General features: G+C 47.2%; 1 protein-coding gene across 10 annotated transcripts in view; it reads left to right on the top strand.

Annotated features, from left to right (window-relative positions):
• The window catches only part of LPP (LIM domain containing preferred translocation partner in lipoma), a 443,377-nt gene that overhangs the window by 54,580 nt on the left and 371,336 nt on the right, over positions 1-17,461 (top strand). For 2 of the 10 annotated variants that reach the window (XM_030574718.1, XM_030574720.1), the window contains one exon: positions 4,039-4,108. The exons of the other annotated variants lie outside the window; for them this stretch is intronic. The gene's annotated coding sequence lies outside the window, so the exon portion shown is untranslated. The remainder of the gene's footprint in view (positions 1-4,038; positions 4,109-17,461) is intronic. 10 annotated transcript variants of the gene reach the window in all.

The raw sequence follows: 17,461 nt of genomic DNA, 5'->3' as shown, positions 1-17,461 counted from the left end.
GTTTGTTCAGTTTAACTGTATGGGTCACTAGCAAAGGCACTGTCAGATGCAGGCTGCTTTGTGGGCCAGAAAGTTTGACTGCCCTTGTGAATGGTCTTTCATGGAAGGCTTTGCCTTTCAGATGCATCTCATCTACATTTATTTTAAGAGTGGGGTCATTATAACCACTGGGAGAAGAGAGTTGGGTATAGCGTGTGACTTAATGTCATACTACAGTCAACAACCCATCAAGCCCCCTGTTCCAGATAGCTGCTCGGATTTGACTTATACGGAGCCGTGTGTTTATTTGCTGACATTTTTCCTGCTATTGCAGTTAATGCTTAGAAAAACAAGATGCAGAGTGAAGCATTTGGAAGACGTCACTACCCAGATAGGACATGCTGCAAAGTTAAATGAGCTGTAGAGGCCTCATAACCTTGAGAAGTGGCCTTTTCTCTTTCGTATATTATCTAATGCTGTCTATGTATTCTGACCTTGTAAGAGCTGAAACATCATTGGCATGACCCGGAGTGACAGTGACAACGGATTAAAAACAAATACATAGAAAGCTTTGGGAGCGTGGGCGTCATTGGAAGAACAGAAGGGTGGAAAATATTTCTGGGTTGGTATCATAGGAAGCAGCTAAAGCATCAACATGAAAGATGAGTAAAAGGAAAGCAGGGTAGGACATCTAAATAACAGGACCTGGTGGGGGTGTATGTCTCCCCCCGTCTTCTGCCTCTGTACGGAGCTCTGTAGCAGCTGTTGGAACTACAGTACATACTGTACATTCTCCTGCTGTGGAAGCACATGATGTAACCCGTCCTCTTGTACATTGTAGGAGGGGACGTCACACTAGGAAATAAATGTGGTGATGGCAGTTTTATGTTTCACTTTCGGGCACATAACGTAACAGATATGTAATTATTGAGACACCCATAAAGTCTCTTTGTTTTTCCACTCTTCTTTTAGTTAGGCATGGCATGCGTGCGCTGGTGTATCTGTTCAGGCTATCTGCAGGATCTACCTCTTTGCTTCCTCTTTGCCCAGTAACCTAAAACGCTTTGTGTGAAGATAATACTTTAGCCCCCCTCCTCTCGTCTGTGTGTGTATTGTATCAGTGACAGCCAGCGCTGTACCTAGATACAAGAGACTGTGTGTGCATATGTGTGTGTGTGTATGTAGATATGTAACATGAGTTGGCCTGCATTAACAAATCCATGCACCTGAGTGGGAAATATTAGCCAGCGTCATAATTAGAATAGCTTTAAAGGGACATCAACTGAAATCGAGCCCCTAATTCACGCTTCATACAAACGAGTTGCTGTATAAAATTTAAGAGCAATAGAAATGTTTCTCCAGTTTATTTTTTAAATGTCCCAGTGAAAAGCCTCCGCTTTAAAATATCCCCTTACAATGTTTGAGATCCAGGGATCCTGGCATTAAGAATCTGAAAGTGAACATAACATCACTGACTGCTATTTTCCAAGCTAAGGAAAATCCAGAAAAGCAGACGAAGGCCCTGATTCAGGAAAGCATCTATATTCGGGAAGGACTCTTAAAGTCCTGTTGAAGTCAGTCAGACTTAGGCACGTGATTTTAATTGTGTTCCTGACTTGGGACCTTAAAGCATAAATAATACCAAGCAGACTGGATTTTAAAGTTTTTCGCTGCTAGTACTCAGAAGATCTTCAGTGCTGCCAGCTCTCCTGATTTTATTGCTAGTCTCACCATATTTTGGGGTGTTTCTTTAAAGCCTCAGTGCCTGGAGTCATGTGATTATTTGAATAAAAGCTGAGATTCTTAAATAAAGTAAGTTTTTAGCCCTTACGATTGTGTAGAAAAGTGTGAAAACACGAATCGTAAAGACTTCTTTCCTGTATTCATTTAAAAATGGCTTTATTATTAATCTAGTCTCAGTAATGCTGGGGGCCAGGCTCATTATTTTTGAACCCTTAAGATTGGCTGTCAGAGTAAAAGAGGTAAATACATTTATTTGGGATGTGTGATTTTAGTAGTGGAATGTGTCCCTATAGATCGAGAAAGCTGATGACTTCTTATATTTATTTAAAGTGTGACAGAGCTCACGTTTTTGTGAGAGTTGCAGGGCATCAGTTACTTTTGCTGTGTGCTCCAGAGAACACAAATGTAAGTCATGTACAACAGACAACATTGAACAGTTAAAATTTCAGTTTTTTTTTTTATGCCTACAAAGGTTTCTTGAGAGATGAGACATTGCTATAAAAAGCTGGATGGTATTGGTTCTAGTAGAGAAGGTTAGTCCAGCCATTTAGGGCAGTAGCTTTCGAAGCCAGCCTGCCTGCCGTCCATTGCCCATTTTGGCTTGAGGCCCTTCAACGTGAATAGACTGGGTGAGTGACAAGGGGTACACGCAATCTGCTGCTTAAAGCGAGAACACGAGTGTGTTGGATGATCAAACCGATGTCTCACCTGCTTTGCGGATGCCATTTAAAGAAAGACGTCCTCCCTGATCCTGAAAACACTTGTCCCCTCTGACCCCGGAGGGCTTGCGATGTTGGCTAATATCCAAGACTTTCTGCTTGGCTCGGGGCAATCGGGAGTGGATTTCAGTGAGCTTGGGGCAAACTTCTAGATGTGAGTGGTCTGCAGCTGTACGTTGTGGTGAGGTTATATCTCTGCGTGGTTGGAACTTGCTGGAATGAAGGATGTTACTGTTGTGTGTGTCTGCTGGCCTGGTAAATGGCCTGCCAAGCTCCCAACTCCTGACTGGTGAGGCAGAGGCGGCTGTTGAGAATGAAGCCGTTTGGTCTGCAGCACGGCACAAATTTTCCAGCTTCTGATCCCGTGTAGTTTTCCCCACCAGCCCCAACTGCTCAGGCAGCAGACTGGCACTGAAGACTCTCCTAGGATAAAGGGGATGGGAATGGCGTTAGATCCTTAACTAGGGTGACTCCTACTCATGTGCCAGTGACCAAAGATGGGGCTGGGAAGGAAATGTCATCGTCTTTCACTCACACCCTGGCATATCTGCAGGGGTCTTCTGAGCAGGTGTGTTTCTCCTCTGAAGCACTGAGCTGGGATTACTCATTAGTGCCAAAGAGGCAGTGTGGTCTAGTGGACAGAGCACTGCACTGGGACTCAGGAGACCTAGGTTCTAGTACCACTGGCCTGCTGTGTAACTTTGAGCTAGTCACATCCCCCCTCTGGGCCTCAGTTTCCCCATCTCAAAATGGGGATAATGATACCGATCTCCTTTGTAAAGTGCTTTGAGATCTATAGATGAGCGTGGTGGTAGCGGTGTTGCTTTGATTGCATGGGGTGGACATTGTTGGAATTCAGTCCCTCCCACGGCTCGGTTCTTTTTGGACTGTTATTTAAATAGCCCAGCTCCATCTTCCGCAATCTGCTCCCTCCCCAAACCCATTCAATCTAGCTTTCAGTGGGTAGGTTATATTACTGTTGCCCGGGTCCCAGTGGCTCCCTACTGTCGGTTATTAGGGGAGTTCAACAGGTGCCCTTCCTGGTCTTTCTCATAAACCGTTTCTTAAAACTCATATGACACATCCGGCCCTGCTTTGAACACTGACCTTTGGTCAGGCGAGTAAGATGCAGGTTAAATAGTAACAGAAAAATGTAAGTTCAGTCTCAGCCTAGAGTAAAAATCAGTGGTAGTTTCTGCTCAACACACTTATTTCTGAAGAGTCCCACAGGCCAGGGGTTCCCAGACTGTGGGCCGTGGCCCAAAGGTGGGCAGAGATGCAGTCCTGGGTAGTCTGCCAGTGCAACTGCATTCTCCAGTCAAGCTCTTAGTACATCTTTAACTCCACATGATTGTGTAATCTAAGTAAAATCAATAGAAATGTCCCGTTTTGAGCTGTATATGTTGGACACAGTATAGGAAAAAATTATTTAACCCCCCCCACGTTGCAATATGTCAGGTTTAATTCTTGCGAGTACAACGGTGCTTTTCACTGCAAGGTAACCTGGCAACGTGCACACAGTCCGCTGTTTACAACTGTAAAAACCAGCAAGACGTATTTCAGTCTGACGTGGATCGCTTTCGTTTTTGAAAACGAGGTGGAGAAGATAAGGAAAGTCCCGGGCCGTCTACAGCTACACATATGGAGCCAGCCAAAAAAATAAAATGGTAAGAAAATATGACAATGCATACCTGAAGTTTGGATTCTCCTTTACGGGATCGGATAAGTACCCATTGCCTCAGTGTGTTCTAATATAACTGTTGTTTTATATTTTTATTTACAATATTTGATTTTTTCTATTTAGGATAGAGTAGGGTTGGCTCTTACACGGCACAGAAATTCAGATTTTACTCTTAAAAATAATGAAAACACAATATAGTATTTAAAGTTGGACAACTGTTTTGTTTTAAAATCAACAAACACAATGAGTTTTTAATAATTTTGTTAACATTGTTGTGTTGCTTATTTTTCAATTTTATGTGTTGTTACTTTGTGTTTTACCTCTTTGAACACCACAGTTGGCTCTTGACATTTTTTTAAAGAGCAGATTTAGTAAAACTGTTTGATTTCAAAGATCTGGAAGCATGTCTTTTAGTGCACATTGCTAGGGATTTCTGTGGTGACAGTTGTTTACATTAAAAGGAGAGGGAAACCTGGATATTGTTTGTTTACAATGTTATAGTTTATAACCCTATCACTCTGTATAACCCTAAGTCACAGCTACGTTGGACCGGTCATGTCAGCCACATGGATGCCAACAGAATCTCCCGCCAGCTTCTGTATGGTGAGCTCTCCCAGGGCATCTGGCATATAGGTCGTCCACGGAAACGTTACAAGGACACCATCAAAGCCAATCTGCAGTACAGCAGTATCAAACCTAGGGACCTTGAGGACGCCGCCAGCAACAGAACACAGTGGCGTGCAACAGTTAGAAATACCTGCATTGCCTTTGAGGAAGACCGCTGCCGACGTCTACAAGAGGCACGCGAACGACGTCACAGAGCATCAGTAGCGCACAATCCACTGACCACGAACTTCCCTGCACCGTCTGCAGCAAAATGTGCACCTCTAGAATTGGCTTGTACAGTCATCAGAGGGCACACCATGAGACCAACAATAGATGATCGGCACAGATTTGTCATCATTGGATCGATGGACTACCAGGAAGAGTTTATATGTATGTGATCATTACAATGGATGTTCCTTGAGAAGTGCTAATAGTGGGCTGCAGGGCCTGTGGCACCTGCACAGCTGGGCCTCAGGGAAAAAAAGTTTGGGAATACCAGCCACAAGCAACAAATGTGGATGTTTTTGCTCCTAGGGGCAGCAAAAAGATAAACCTCAGCTGGTTAAAGCAAACTGCCGGGTGCATTGGGTTTCACTTCTAGGCTGCAGGTTCAAGTCCGGCCCAGATCAATAGTGACCAAAAGTCAACGTCTTACAGATTTCAAGGGCTGATTGGACCATTGTGATCATCTCGCTGATCTGCATAACCCAGGCCAGAGAACTTCCCAGAATAATTCCTTTGGAACTAGAGCATATCTTAAAAAATCCCAGTCTTGAATAATGTGGGATTGGAAACAGAGGCACAAAGAAGTGAAGTGACTTGCCTTGTGTCACAGAGCAGGTTGGTGGAAAAGCTGGGAACAGACGGCAGATCTCTTGCCTCCCAGCCCAATGCCGTGCCCACTAGCCTGCAGGATCTCACCTGTGTTTGGTGAACTTTTGTGAAAAGACTTTGGGTTCTTTGTGGACAGGTGTTTACATCAAAACAAGCACTTTCTTAGGCTCCTTGTTTGACATATTCAGCCAAGAGGCAAAGGGCTGAATGGTACCTGGAGACCAAACTATTGCCTGCTTTCTTCCAGAGGAGGTGCCTCCTGCTTATGTTTGAGGCATGTTGTGTTGAGCCTGTGCTCTGTGTATTCTGTCACTAATAGGGCTTCAGTCTTCAGGTGTGTTGTTGTGTCCCTTTCCCTGAGCTCTGAACCACATGCACAGACATGCAAATACATGGTAAGGATGACATCACCTTAAGACCCTTGCATTCCAGGTTCCCACGACGGGCCTGTGAGAAACGATGAAAGCTGCACACATCCCTGTCTTCTGGTCAGCAGCTCTTGTGCGACCCAGTGGGATGGAACCCCCAGCCTTAATGGATAAGCCAGGTGGTGACTGTGGTCTAATGGTGAGGTGTGGAAAGCACTCAGTGACCCCCTTGTGATTACAGTGGGGACATGGACAGTGTTCTGTAAATGGAGCTAATTTCAGGACAGAAATTAAGATTGTCTTGGTTTTTGTTTTTCCTCTTAAAGGGCTCAAGGTTACAAAGTCTAAGAAGAATAGGAAAGTTGGGGGGAGGAGGGGGTTGATGCCTTTTCAGTTTTAAACCTTCCCCTCCTGTGACCTGATTCCAGACACACCAGCTGCCAAATGAAATGGATGTGAGAATTAAAAAGAACCGGTCCCTGCTCAAGCACGCTCAAAAATTAAAAAGAAATGAGCCTCTGCCCCGCCAAGCTTCCAGCCTCTCCTTCAAATGACACAGGGGGTGAGGTCAATAGCAGGGAGGGAAAGGCGAGGGTTATGCCAGGACAGTCACGCTGGTGAGGCTGGTACATGCCGAGGGCAAAGCGAACCTGACGAGCACGGTTCCGCTGTCCAGCCTGAGCGAGGAACATGCAAACAAACCAATTGCACAAAGGGGGGAGAATGCTTGAGTCTTTGACGCATTGCTTTGCTTTGCTACCCTGCGCTGGTGGTGCAGAAGCATTACATCCCTTTCAGACCTGAGCTTGATGTTTATAGTGTCACTGCAAAATAGATTCTTTGTACCGCCTGAGGCCCTGCTCCTGCGGTTAGAGCCACGCAGCTTGTACCCTGGGGCGCAGCAGGGCCTGCACGTGGTCGCAGGGTTCCAACTTGAAGGATTGGTACCGAAGTGACACGCTGTCTCTATGCTCAGTGCTGTGAACTCAAGTTCTTTTGTGGGTATCCAGTTAGTACACTGGACTGGAAGCCTGGAGTCCTGGCTTCTATTCCTAGCTCTGCCACTGATCTGCTGGGTGACCCTGCCCATGTCCCAGCTATTGTCTGTACCCGTTTCCCTTCCCACATTTCATCTGTTTGGACTGTCATCCCTTTGAGGCAAGGTCTGTCTCTTGTACTATGTGGGGGGGAGGGATAACTCAGTGGTTTGAGCATTGGCCTGCTAAACCCAGGGTTGTGAGTTCAATCCTTGAGGGGGTCATATAGGGATCCGGGGCTAAAATCTGTCTGGGGATTGGTCTTGCTTTGAGCAGGGGGTTGGACTAGATGACCTCCTGAGGGCCCTTCCAACCCTGATATTCCATGATTCTATGTGCAGTGCTAGCACAATGAGCCTCCAATCTTGGCTGGGACCTTTAGGAGCTACCGTAATACACAGAATAATAATTTGAGATCATCCTCTACGTGTATTGGGTCATTTGTGCCCAGTGGGAAGCCTCCTTGGCAAGGGAAGAAGGGGAGAACTGGGCTGAGCACAATTGATCCTGTGCTCAGGGGTGGAGGGGAGCATTGGCTGTCTACATAAGCCTCTTAGGGGAGCCTGTAACTGTTCCAAATCCATTGTGTCCCTGAAGCCAGGGGAGCCTCTTGTGCAGGGGTTCTCAAACTGGGGTTGGGACCCCTCGGGGTCGTAAGGTCATTACATGGGGGGTCACAAGCTATCAGCCTCCACCCCAAGCCCCGCTTTGCCTCCAGCATGTATAATGTTGTTAATTATATTATAAAGCTTTTTTAATTTATAAAGGGGGTCGCACTCAGAGGCTTGCTAGGAGAAAGGGGTCACCACTACAAAAGTTTGTGAACCAGTACTCAAGAGAACCGGGGGGAGGGGGTGCGTGACTGTAAGTGCAGGGAGCTGAGTGAGAAATCATACCACTCTGCTGTGGAAACCAGAGGATCCACCAGGAATATATTGAAGCTCCTGAAATAACAGGGTGGAGGCTGGAATAGCTCCCAGGTTCCTTCTGCTGACAGAGGCAGCTCCATTGCCTTCAAAGGGAAAGAGACAACAGGGAAAAAGAGCCAGGAGACTGTTTTATGACCCAGGATAAAGATCACGGGTCTGGGCTAAGTTTGGGAAGATTCTCTGACATGCAGGATTAATTAGTGAATGTTTGTTCAGCTGTTTGAAGTTGGGAAGCTCCATATAAGCAGAAAGTATTGTTATTAAAACCCCAGCCTCTGTAATCATAGGAGCACAGGCATTGTGGAGGTGGATTCTTGGGGCAGACGCTTAGCAGCCCAGCGATAATGTGCACACGCTCTAATTAAGGCCTGGTCTATACTTAAAAAGTTAGGTTGACATGCTGCATAGGTCAAGGGTGTGGGTCCTTCCCACCTGACACAGCTATGCAGACCTAACCCCCAATGCAGGTCCAGCGACGCTGACAAATGAATGCCTCCGTTGAAGTAGCTAAATTAGTTCAGGGAGGCGATGGTCCTACACTGAAGGGAAAAACCCCTTTCGTCAGTGTAGGTTGTATCTACTTTATGGGGTTACGCGGATGTAGCTATGCTGATATATCGTCTCCATAGTGTAGACACAGCCTGAGCGTAGTTCTGTCATGTGTCTCCTTGAGTCCAACGTGATCAAGAAAGAAAGCATTTAGGGAGGGGCCTTCAGCAAGGAATGTTGTCATTAGGTGCCCATTTGCCACTGATTCTCCATCACAGGTGGATGCCTGAATCCCTTAAACTGCTTTGAGAAGCCCAGCCTTAATTGCAGTAGCCAAACAGCTGCTGTATGAGACAAACCAGGGGCTTCTACAATCAACAAGAAGTTTGCCACTGGGTTCAGTGGGAGCAGGGGCAGGCCGTCGACGGCCAGACTGGCTGGCATTTGAAAACTGAGCACATCTGGGGAGAAAGTGATGCAGCTTGCAATGCCACAGAAATTAATTGGACAAGAAGGAGAACTTTTGCTGGGGGGTGCTTGTGTGTAAACCAGATTGAGCATACACCGACCTGTTTGTTCTCCTCTAACAAAAGTGTGACTGTACAGATAAGCTGAGGGAACGTCTACACTACAGGATTATTCTGATTTTACATAAACCGATTTTGTAAAACAGATTGTATAAAGTCGAGTGCACGCGGCCACACAAAGCACAATAATTTGGTGGTGTGCGTCCATGTACCGAGGTTAGCGTCGATTTCTGGAACGTTGCACTGTGGGTGGCTATCCCGTAGCTATCCCATAGTTCCTGCAGTCTCCCCCGTCCATTGGAATTCTGGGTTGAGATCCCAACGCATGATGGGGCAAAACCAGTGTTGCAGGTGATTCTGGGTAAATGTCGTCACTCATTCCTTCCTCCGTGAAAGCAACGGCAGACAATCATTTCGCGCCCTTTTTCCCTGGATTGCCCTGGCAGACGCCATAGCATGGCAACCATGGAGCCTGTTTTGCCTTTTGTCACTGTCATCTTATGTGTGCTGGATGCTGCTGACAGAGGCGGTACTGCAGCGCTACACAGCAGCATTCATTTGCCTTTGCAAGGTAGCAGAGACGGTTACTATCCCTCTTGTACTGTCTGCCATGCCATTGTAAATTGGTGATGAGATGACGGTTATCAGTCTTTCTGTACCGTCTGCTGCTGTCATGGATGCTCCTGGCTGACCTTTGCTGAGGTCGGCCGGGGGCGCAAAGACAAAAATGGGAATGACTCCCTGAGTCAATCCCTCCTTTATGGTTTATTTAAAAATAGAGTCAGTCCTGCCTAGAATATGGGGCAAGTGTACTAGAGAACCAGTGTATCAGAGAGCACAGCCGCTCCATGTCAGATCCCGCAGAAATGATGAACTGCATGCCATTCTAGGGGGTGCCCCTGCAACAGACGCCACTCGTTGCTTCCCTCCTCACCCAACCCTTCTGGGCTACCGCTGCAAGGTCCCCCCATTTGTGTGATGAAGTAATAAAGAATGCAGGAACAAGAAACACTGACTTTTTAGTGACATAAAATGAGAGGGAGGCAGCCTCCAGCTGCTATGATAGTCCAGGCATAACATTAAACGGTGCAGGGGGAGAGGAGCCCAACATCCTGCTGCTACGATAGTCCAGGCAGTATAGAATCTTTTCTTTAGACGTGAAGGGGGGGGGGGCTGATGGAGTTCAGCCCCCAGTTGCTATGATGAGGACGGTTACCAGCCGTTCTGTATCATCTGCCGGGAATAACTGGGAGTCATTCCTATTTTTACCCAGGCGCCCCCGGCCGACCTCGGCTGAGGCCAGCCAGGAGCACTCATGGGCTGATGACAAGGATGACTACCAGTCCTACTGCACTGTACCATCTGCCACCAGGAAGGGAGGAGAGAGGATGCTGCTGTTCATTGCCCCAGCACCACGTCTACCAGCAGCATGCAGTAGACATACAGTGACATTGAAAAAAGTCAAGACGCGATTTTTTTCCCTTTTCTTTCACGGCGGGGCGGAGGGGGGAGTAAATTGATGAGATATACCCTGAACCACCCCGGACAATGTGTTTGACCCTACAGGCATTGGGAGCTCAGCCAAGAATGCAAATGCTTTTCGGAGACTGCGGGGACTGTGGGATAGCTGGAGTCCTCAGTCCCCCCTCCCTTCCTCCATGAACGTCCATTTGATTCTTTGGCTTTCCATTACGCTTGTCACACAGCACTGTGCTGGAGATTTTTTTCAAATGCTTTGTCATTTTGTCTTCTGTAACAGAGCTCTGATAGAACAGATTTGTCTCCCCATACAGCGATCAGATCCAGTATCTCCCGTACGGTCCATGCTGGAGCTCTTTTTGGATTTGGAACTGCATCGCCACCCGTGGTGATCAGAGCTCCACGCTGGGCAAACAGAAAATGCAATTCAAAAGTTCGAGAGGCTTTTTCTGTCTACCTGGCCAGTGCATCTGAGTTCAGATCACTTTCCAGAGTGGTCACAGTGGTGCACTGTGGGATACTGCCCAGAGGCCAATACCGTCGATTTGTGGCCACACTAACCCTAATCCGATATGGCAATACTGATTTCAGCGCTACTCCCCTCGTCGGGGAGGAGTACAGAAACCAGTTTAAAGAGCCCTTTATATTGATATAAAGGGCCTTGTTGTGTGGACGGGTGCAGCGTTAAATCGGTTTAACGCTGCTAAAATCGGTATAAATGCGTAGTGTAAACCAGGCCTGAGTCTCTCTGACTCTCACACCCCAAGCTGAGGGAGTTAGAGGTTTCTCTCGGTGGCACTGCTGATAAAATCTGAACTGTGTTCCCCAGGCAGGCCTGGGATCAGGGATTTCAGGGTTTCTCCCCTTATCTCATGTAGAAGCCTCATCCCTCCTCCTTAAGTGCTTTGAAAATCTGGCTTGTACACCTCTACCTCAATATAACACTGTCCTTGGGAGCCAAAAAATCTTACCACGTTATAGGTGAAACTGTGTTATATTGAACTTGCTTTGATCTGCCGGAGTGTGCAGCCCCGTCCCCTTGGAGTACTGCTTTACTGCGTTATATCTGAATTCGTGTTATATCGGGTGGTGTTATATTGAGCTAGCTGTGTATTTCTTCTCTGAGTTTTTTGAGCAGATCTTTAGCTAAAGAGGGGCGGTGGCACCCGAATAGGGATGTGATAGTGGAAAGTGCTCCATGTCGACAAGGAGCATGCTCAACGATCACTGGAGACAAGTGCTGCCGATAGATAAGACAGAATCTGACACCTGTGAGTGCCACGCTCGGCTTGAAGGAAGTAAATCCTAATGGGGCCAGTCAAGAGGACTCTTAAAGATGCTGTGTGAGCAGGACTTGCCACCTGACACATTCTTTCTACCTCCGCTTAGCAGTGCGATGGGATTCAGCCCATGGAGACTGCAGTGCTCACCCTTGACCCAGCTGGAAGGATGGCTAGATCAAGATGGAGTGATGCATGCTGGGATCTGTCTCTAGGACGAGGGAGACTCTTGGGGTATGCCTATTTGGCCTCTGAAGTCATGTAGAAACACACCTCCTTCCAGAGCTCTGAGCCCAATTGACACCCCTTAACTGAGCAGATATATTGTGCCGATAGAGGGATGTCATAGGTGGGGTGGGAGGGTGCAGTTGGAGATAGTGGAAAGGAGTCAAGTAGATTCTTGAGTTAATCTAGACTGGAAAAAGGAGAGAGAGATCAAAGGAAGGCAGAACACAAGGGGGGGCGCCTGTTCATAGTTGGAATATTGAATAAGTCACAAAGTTAACCTGCAGTGGAATCTGAAATGACATTAACATAGACGTTCAAATCAACTGCGCAGAAAACCTTGATCAAACGTATTACTGAAAAGGTGACTTCCGTGAAGTGTTGGGGAAGAAGGTGTAAAACTGTCAAAATACTCCCGGTGGTGATTAGTGAATGCTGACAACGTGGAGACTGTTTCCTGCAGAAAAGTCAGATAGAAACAGAAGAATTTTCATGCCTTTTTACATTATTATTATTATTATTATTTTTATTGAAATGTGGCAGTTTTTTAAAACCACTATAAATTAATCTTTTTGATTTGTTTGGGATTTTTTATTTTTTTGTGGTCAAAACAACCAGGAAGTTTTGACCAACCAGAAAACTTCCCAGGAAAAAGTCAGTTTTTCATTGGAAAGGAGATTTGAAGCAAAGCTTTCAATAAAACACAGTTAATCCCAATCCTCTCGCCCGGGGCAAACTTTTTGGCTCGAGGGCCACATCTGGGTGAGGAAATTACATGCAGGGCCATGGTGCCGTCCGCTTCCGGGAGCACTGCGGGGCCAGCGGCGCCACGGGAGTGGCAATCCCATGGGCTGGATCCAAAGCCCTGACGGGTCAGATCTGGCCTGCCCGCCATAGTTTGCCCACCCCTGCTCTAGCCTCTTGCTGTAGATGGATGTGCTGGGGAAGAGGTGGATTAGATTTGTGGGGAAGAGGGGGAATTTCTTTTTAATGCTGGCAGATGCAGCCTAAAACATGGTTATAGCTGTGAGATCATTTTGAATTTAATGTCTTTGGTCAGTTGCGCCTGTTGTCTGTGCTGTGTGTATTTTGAGAGCCTAACAGCTTCCCTGCCTCCACCATATCTCTTTTCTACCCTCAGCTTTATAACCATCGAATTGTATTGAGTTGATGTGCTGTGGCCTCATAATGTCTAATGCTTTCCATCATTTCTTTTTACCTGCCAATGCAAAGCTCCTCTGCTCCATCCCTCCTGCTCCCTCATGACTTGGGATTCCAGATGTGTTCCTGAGCTGGGGGGTTGAGGGTTGTAAGTTTCCGAGACAGCGTATGCAAAATAAAAAGAATTAATTCTGTGTAAACTGAACTCTCCCCTGTGCTGTCCGGGAATATTTTCTTTTTAGCAGCTCCTTCCTGTCTTTCTTAAAGAGCACCTCTTCTTGCCCTGCCTTTTTAGTTTTTTTAATACCTGTTCTTTGTGAAGGTAAATAATGAATAGGTTGCAAATGAGAAGTGGAATTTCAGAAGAGGAGCCGACCTACAAATCTTGTCTGTGTCTGACTCGCTGGTTACATTCTAGGAGCTCACTGGAGGTAATGGCATCCAGTTGCAAGAAAGCATGTGCACTCTTGGATCAGTCTACCGTAAGGATAAAGTTTGTCTGTGCAGGAGATGGCTTTCTCAGGGACAGGTCTGAGGCCATGGAAGTGTCTCCTCCAGGAACTAAGGACCATCGCATACCTTCCACTCCAAGTGCAAGGTGTATTTCTCCACTCTGCCTCCTCTCCTCCAGAGTAGCACATACAGTTAAAAAAAAAACCATCTCAAAAATGAGTCCAAAACAAAACACAGCTCTGCACACCCAATTTTCCCTCTGGAAAGAGGATGAGAGAGATTGAACCAGTGGTAAGCTGGGCCCGTTCAAACAAAATCGTTTTAATACAGCCAAGCGCAAAGTGATGCATTGAGGAGCAAGGAATGCAGGCCTGGGGAAAGCATCTAGGGGTCCAGGTGGACAAGCAACTCAATATGAACTCCTAGTGCTATGCTGTGGCCAAAAGAGCTAATGCAATCCTTGGATGTATAATCGGAAAGAGAGGAGGGGATTTTACCTCTGTATAATGCATTGGTGAGATCGATACTGGAACACTGCGTCCAGTTCTGGTGTCCCTATTTTAAAAAGGATGTTGGAAAATTGTTGAGGGTCCAGAAAAAAGCCATAAAAATGATTCATGCTTAGACAAAATGCTTTGCCAGTGAGAGAATTAAAATGTTAAATCTGTTAATTTACAAACAAAACAAAAAACAAACTCACTCAAGGAGACTGAGAGATGCCTTGATTGAAGTGTGTAAGTACTTCCAGGGGGAGAAAGACCCAGATTCTAAAGGACTCTAATCTAACGGAGAAATGCAGAATGAGAACCAATGCCTGGAAGCTGAAGCCAGACATATTAGAAACCTGACATCATTTAAGTGAGGCTGATTTACCCGTTGGAGCAAGCTACCAAGAGAAGTGGTGGATTCTCCACCTCTTGCTGGGCTCAGGAGAGGGGTAACTGGATGAAAGTTAATGGGCTGTGATATACAGGAGGTCAGACTAGATGATCTGCTCGTCTCTCCTGGCTTTAAACTCTATGGATTGGATCTATGAACCACATGTGACAGACATTAGTCACATTGCTTAATACAATGCTGGAAGATGCCTAGATAATCTGGTGATGACGGTGGTGAAAGAACCTCTAGAGAATAGACTGTGGTGTTTCATTTAAAAAGAAAATGGGGTAGTGGGAGCTCTTGAGATAAGAATTATTGCCAAGATTTTCAAAAGTGCTTAGGGAGTTTCAGAAAGTGCTGAGTACCAGCCTTTAAGATGTTTCAAATTGGCAATCCAGGGAATTAGGCACCGAAAGGCAAAAGTTCCTTTAGAAAATTTTGATCCTTATATTTAAAAAAATACCCAAAGGTTTCTTAAAACATATATACACGCTCCGTATCTATGCTGCTAATAGAGCTGTAATTTGTTTAGTCAAAAAGAACTTGAAAACTCTGCTATTCACTCTTGATGGTTTACTTTTTGCTATTTTTTACTGTCACCGTGGCCATGTAAGCAAGGCGCGTCGGTTTCAGTCTTGGTCGCAATCACTTTGTGGTTCTTCTGTAGTACCCAAAGCTGTTGTGTGTTGTGCAGTGTTAGATTCCTCCCCCGGCCTTTTACACGTTATGTTGTACTTTGCCTTGCAGTTAGTGCCATGGAATTCAGTAAGTATTTGTGCAGCGTAAGCTATTACTAAAGCTGGCCTGTAATTTTGTTTTTTATGTTTAGAAGACTTGTGTTTGCCTTAGGCTTTGTGAATTCCTGGAGGCAGTTGAACACGTGCACCTTCTGTTGTCGTACTTGTTTCTTTCAGGAGACCTTGACTAGTAGTATAAATTTTACAGGGAAGGCAACCAGACGCTGCGGCTATGGGTGGCTGTATAAAATCCTGAGATAGGCAGAGTGACTTAAAAAGCTTGCATATTTAATGAATCCATGCCTGGTGCCCAAGCCCAAAATATGGCTTGTAAACTGTATTGCCGGATACGTTGTGGGTGAGCCTATGCTCCAGGGAAAGTCAAAGACTGGCAGATTGACAATGATGTGTATGATGCAGGGCATCGCTGGTATTTAATTATTTTTAATTAAAAAAATCCATTCAATAATTATGGTAAAAATGCATGCAGTATTAAATCTTGAATGTCCGTAAGCTGCTACTCCTTTGGGCTTGCAGACGAATTACCCTTGCTCCCTTTTAATCAGTGCATGGATGCCATTGTCGGGGCTGTCAAAGATTAGTTATATTCTGGGCCCTTTGCAAACCTCAGTGGCCTTAGGCGGAAGGCCAGGAAACACTCTTCCCAATACCAGCATTTCTGCATAAGCCCCCTCAGGAATCTCTGCCCACCACAGGCTTGGGAAGGAGGGGCTGCACTAGATAGAGTGGGAAGAACTGAGTGGAAGCAAAAGAACACAAGGGATGCGGGGGCTGGGGAGGGGGGGAATAAGGATGGAGAGCAAGAACATGGGGCCATTTGTTCTGTCGTACAATCAAGGGCCATGATGAGCACAGAGAGTCTGATTGAAATCTCGTGATCTGCCCTCGATGCTGAATGTATTGCAAAGTGAATCCCTCAGTGTCTTTAACTGGACTGGATCCTGCCCTCTGAGTCAATGGGAGATGGATGCGCAGTTCGCAGAGATGAGCCCACTAGAGTTCCATTAACAAGAGTCAGGGCTTGTCTACATCAGAAAGTTGCAGCGCTGGTGAGGGAGTTACAGCGCTGCAACTTTGAAGGTGTACACATCTGCAGGGCATCACCAGCGCTGCAACTCCCTGTTTGCAGCGCTGGCCATACTCCCGTTTTGTCTCGGGTGTAGAGGATCCAGCGCTGGTGATCCAGCGCTGGTAATCCAATGTAGACACTTACCAGCACTTTTCTTGACCTCCGTGGAAGGAGGAAGCCTCTGGTAATCAAGCTGATCTCCTTTCCCGGTTTGCTCTCTCGTTCCCGGAACCCCGAGCAAGCAGGTAAGGAGAACCGCTTGCTCGGCGGTTCGGGGAACGAGAGAGCAAACCGGGAAAGGAGACCAGCTTTGCCGCGGTTTGCTCTCTCGTTCCCGGAGCCACCCTGCAAACCGCAGGGAAGGAGAACCGCTTGCTCGGCGGTTCGGGGAACGAGAGAGCAAACCGGGAAAGGAGACCAGCTTCGCCGCGGTTTGCTCTCTCGTTCCCGGAACCCCGAGCAAGCGGTTCTCCTTCCCTGTGGTTTGCAGGGTGGCTCCGGGAACGAGAGAGCAAACCGCGGCAAAGCTGGTCTCCTTTCCCGGTTTGCTCTCTCGTTCCCCGAACCGCCGAGCAAGCGGTTCTCCTTACCTGCTTGCTCGGGGTTCCGGGAACTAGAGAGCAAACCGGGGAAGGAGACCAACTTCGCCGCGGTTTGCTCTCGCGTTCCCGGAGCCACCCAGCAAACCGCAGGGAAGGAGACTTGCTTGCTCGGGGTTCCGGGAACGAGAGAGCAAGCTGGGGAAGGAGACCAGCTTCGCCGCGGTTTGCTCTCTCGTTCCCGGAACCCCGAGCAAGCAGGTCTCCTTCCCTGCGGTTTGCAGGGTGGCTCCGGGAACGCGAGAGCAAACCGCGGCGAAGCTGGTCTCCTTCCCCGGTTTGCTCTCTAGTTCCCGGAACCCCGAGCAAGCAGGTCTCCTTCCCTGCGGTTTGCAGGGTGGCTCCGGGAACGCGAGAGCAAACCGCGGCGAAGCTGGTCTCCTTTCCCGGTTTGCTCTCTCGTTCCCGGAACCCCGAGCAAGCAGGTCTCCTTCCCTGCGGTTTGCAGGGTGGCTCCGGGAACGCGAGAGCAAACCGCGGCGAAGCTGGTCTCCTTTCCCGGTTTGCTCTCTCGTTCCCGGAACCCCGAGCAAGCAGGTCTCCTTCCCTGCGGTTTGCAGGGTGGCTCCGGGAACGCGAGAGCAAACCGCGGCGAAGCTGGTCTCCTTTCCCGGTTTGCTCTCTCGTTCCCGGAACCCCGAGCAAG

Source organism: Gopherus evgoodei, chromosome 9, assembly GCF_007399415.2.
Source record: "Gopherus evgoodei ecotype Sinaloan lineage chromosome 9, rGopEvg1_v1.p, whole genome shotgun sequence".
Taxonomy (NCBI): Eukaryota; Metazoa; Chordata; order Testudines; family Testudinidae; genus Gopherus; species Gopherus evgoodei.
This window is presented reverse-complemented; position numbering and strand designations above follow the sequence as displayed.